Source organism: Wyeomyia smithii, chromosome 1 (assembly GCF_029784165.1).
Source record: "Wyeomyia smithii strain HCP4-BCI-WySm-NY-G18 chromosome 1, ASM2978416v1, whole genome shotgun sequence".
NCBI lineage: Eukaryota > Metazoa > Arthropoda > Insecta > Diptera > Culicidae > Wyeomyia > Wyeomyia smithii.
Window position 1 is genome coordinate 120,686,512 of NC_073694.1, and position 4,655 is coordinate 120,691,166.

Here is a 4,655-nt window from a genome sequence, read left to right on the forward strand (position 1 = left end):
ATAGGTACGTGTTCTTGTCGGCGCTAGTGCGCTAGTGCGCTACATTTAGCGCGATGGATATAGATCCCTCGCCTCCCGTGCCACCATCCCCGAACCCTCCTGACCCTGACCCTTCTGTTACCCCCTCCCCTGTTCATTCTCCAGTCCCCCCTCGCCCCAGGCTTTACCCGGACGGATCTCAACAGGGCAGCTATACTGTTTATTTTCGTCCAAAGGCAGGAGTGAATTCAAAGCGATTAAACATACTGCAAATTTCTAAAGACCTGACGAAGGGGTACAAGGCCGTGACCGAAATTTCCAAGGTCCGACCTAACAAGCTCCGTGTCGTGGTCAGTGATCTGGCACAGGCCAATGCTATCGCTTGCTCTGAGCTCTTCACACGCGAGTATCGCGTTTACATACCCGCACGAGACGTGGAGACCGACGGTGTCATAACCGATTCGAGTCTGTCTGTCGAGTGTATCCTAAGAAGCGCAACCGGTTGCTTCAAAAATACCGAAACACAGGCGAAGATTTTGGATTGTAAGCAATTGCGGTCCATGTCTCTCGTCGGCGGTAAAAAAGTTTACACTCCGTCAGACTCGTTTCGCGTTACGTTTGCCGGATCTGCACTCCCTAGCCACGTCTCGATCGACCGGGTTCGTCTGCCTGTGCGATTGTATGTACCCCGTGTTATGAATTGCACCAATTGCAAGCAGTTAGGCCACACAGCCGCCTACTGCTGCAATAAGGCACGATGTAGCAAGTGTGGGGAGACTCATGCGGAAGATTCTTGCAGTGTTAATGCTGAAAAATGTATTCACTGTGGGGAAAACCAGCATGAGTTCTCCACATGCCCGGTGTACATGCAGCGCAGAGATAAAATCAAGCGGTCACTTAAGGAGCGTTCAAAGCGTTCTTATGCTGAGATGCTGAAGAAGACCGTGACCACTTCTACCATAACATCGAACCCCTTTGATCTGTTGTCCTCTGATGAAACCGATTCTGACGATTCATCAGCGGGAACATCTTATGCCAATCCTGGGGAGTCTAGGAAGAGGAAAAATGTTTCTTCTCCTAAACTTCCCCGTAAAGGTCCTAAGATTTCCCAAAGTGTAATGAAAAGTACGAACAAACCAAACAGTGCTGCGGGAAAACCGAAGCAAACTCCTCCTGGGCTTGCAAATTTAAAGTCCCAGAAGGAGTTCCCAGCACTGCCAGGAACATCTAAAACCCCAGTTGTTCCTTTTGCACATCCAGTTGATGAAACAAACTCTGGATTAGTGAAATTTTCAGACATTGTGGACTGGATTTTTGAAAATTTCAATGTACCCGATCCAATTAAAATTTTTCTTACAGCATTCCTCCCAACAGTTAGATCATTTTTGAAGCAGCTGACTGCCCAATGGCCCCTCCTTGCAGCGATTGTATCCTTCGATGCCTAATTCAACCGCGTATATGAAGGATTCTATCTCTGTCTTACAGTGGAATTGTAGAAGTATTTTACCAAAAATTGATTCGTTTAAAGTTTTGATAAATAAAAACAAATGCGATGCATTTTCCCTTTGTGAAACTTGGCTTACTTCAAATATTGATCTCAACTTCCATGATTTTAATATTATTCGCCTCGATCGAGACACCCCATATGGAGGAGTACTTTTAGGGATTAAAAAGTGCTATTCTTTCTATCGTATTAACCTCCCCTCGATTCCAGGCATCGAAGTTGTCGCATGTCAAATGACAATACAAGGTAAAGAGCTTTGTATTGCCTCAATATATATTCCTCCCAGAGCACAGGTTGGGCAACGGCTGCTTTTTGATTTAATAGAACTTCTTCCCTCGCCACGTTTGATTTTGGGAGACTTCAACTCTCATGGTGTGGCTTGGGGTTCCCCTTACAATGATAACCGCTCCTCTTTAATCTATAACCTTGCGATGACTTCGACATGACTATTTTAAACAACGGTGAAATGACACGTATCCCGAAACCTCCAGCGCGCCCAAGCGCTTTGGATCTATCCTTATGTTCGACGTCGCTACGGTTGGATTGCACATGGAAGGTAATCCTCGATCCTCACGGTAGCGACCATCTGCCTATTCTTATTTCAATTACAAACGGGTCAACTCGCAGGCGACCAATTGACATTCCGTATGACCTCACACGGAATGTCGATTGGAAGTTATACGAGGAAATGATTTCAAAAGCGGTCGAGTCGATTCAACATCATCCACCACTTGAAGAATACAACCTCCTCGCGGGCTTGATTCTCGACGCCGCGTTGCAAGCCCAAACGAAGAAATATTCCGGCGTAACGATCAAAGAACGGCCTCCCACTCCGTGGTAGGACCAAGAGTGCTCCGATGTCTACACGCAAAGATCCGACGCGTTTTTGGCCTTCCAGAAGGGAGGTATACCTGGCGACTATATACGGTATTCGGAGCTTAATACCAAGCTTAAAAGCCTGGCTAAAGCAAAGAAACGCGGATATTGGCGTCGGTTCGTGAACGAGACGTCGAGGGAGACATCGATGAGCACTCTTTGGAACACAGCCCGAAGAATGCAGAATCGCGTAACGGTCAACGAAAGCGAGGAGTCTTCAAGCCGGTGGATATTTGATTTTGCCAGGAAAGTATGTCCGGACTCTGTTCCTGAGCAAAACTTTGTTCGCGATACGTCTCCGGGTCACGACGCGATAGAATCACCTTTTACGATGGCAGAATTTTCAGTTGCCCTCCTGTCCTGTAACAATAACGCGCCTGGGTTAGATAGAATCAAATTCAACTTGTTGAAGAATCTACCCGGCAATGCCAAGAGGCGCTTGTTGAACTTGTTCAATAAGTTCCTGGAGCAAAACATTGTACCGCAGGATTGGAGGCAAGTGAAGGTGATCGCCATCCAAAAACCAGGGAAACCAGCTTCTGATCACAACTCTTATAGGCCGATTGCAATGCTATCCTGTATCCGGAAATTGATGGAAAAAATGATACTCCGTCGTTTAGACCATTGGGTCGAATCAAATGGTCTACTATCAGATACTCAATTTGGCTTCCGCCGCGCCAAAGGGACGAATGATTGTCTTGCGTTGCTTTCAACAGATATTCAGCTGGCGTATGCTCGCAAAGAACAAATGGCGTCTGCGTTCTTGGACATTAAGGGGGCTTTTGATTCCGTTTCTATTGACATTCTTTCGGGTAAACTTCACCGACAAGGATTTTCTCCAATTTTGAACAATTTTTTGCACAATTTGTTGTCCGAAAAGCACATGCATTTTACGCACGGCGATTTGGCAACTTTTCGCATTAGCTACATGGGTCTTCCCCAGGGCTCATGTTTAAGCCCCCTTCTTTACAACTTTTATGTAAATGACATCGACGAATGTCTGGCAAATTCATGCACGATAAGACAACTTGCAGACGACAGTGTAATCTCTGTTACAGGAGCCAAAGCTGCCGATTTGCAAGGACCATTGCAAGATACCTTGGACAATTTGTCTGCTTGGGCTTTACAGCTAGGTATCGAATTCTCTCCGGAGAAGACTGAGATTGTAGTTTTTTCTAGGAAGCATGAACCTGCTCAGCTTCAAACACAATTAATGGGTAAAACGATTTCTCAGGTTTTGGTACACAAATATCTTGGTATCTGGTTCGACTCTAAAGGCACCTGGGGTTGTCACGTGAGGTATCTGATGAAAAAATGTCAACAAAGAGTGAATTTTCTTCGTACAATAACCGGACAATGGTGGGGAGCCCACCCAGGAGACCTTATAAGGCTTTACCAAACAACGATACTGTCTGTTATTGAGTACGGGTGTTTCTGCTTCCGCTCCGCAGCAAACACACATTTGATCAAACTGGAGCGAATACAATATCGTTGTTTGCGTATCGCCTTGGGTTGCATGCAATCGACCCATACGATGAGTTTGGAGATCTTATCTGGAGTACTACCATTGAAAAACCGCTTCTGGAGCCTGTCTTCTCGTATTCTAATCAAATGTGAGGTCTTGAACCGTCCCGTGATTGAAAATTTTGAAAGGTTAATCGAACTTAATTCTCAAACCCGTTTTATGACATTGTATTTCAATCACATGTCCCAAAATATTAACCCTTCTTCAAATATTCCAAATCGTGTCGACTTATTAAATACTTCTGATTCTACTGTGTTTTTCGATACATCCATGATAGAAGAAACTCGTGGAATCCCGGATCATTTACGCGTGCAGCAGATCCCTAAAATTTTTTCCAATAAATATCGAAACATCAACTGCGACAATATGTACTACACTGACGGATCACTTCTTGATGTGTCCACCGGCTTCGGTATCTTCAATAACAATTTAACCGTCTCCCATAAGCTCGATAATCCTGCTTCTGTTTACGTCGCAGAATTAGCTGCAATTCAGTACACCCTAGGGATTATCGAAAAAATGCCCACGGATCATTATTTCATCTTTACGGACAGTCTCAGTTCCATTGAGGCTCTCCGATCGATGAAAAATGTTAAGCACTCTCCGTATTTCCTGGGGAAAATACGGGAACATCTGAGTGCTTTATCCGAAAAATCTACTCAGATTACCTTAGCGTGGGTCCCTTCTCACTGCTCGATACCGGGTAATGAGAAAGCGGACTCTTTTGCTAAGGTGGGCGCAACAAACGGTGATATTTATGAAAGACCAATT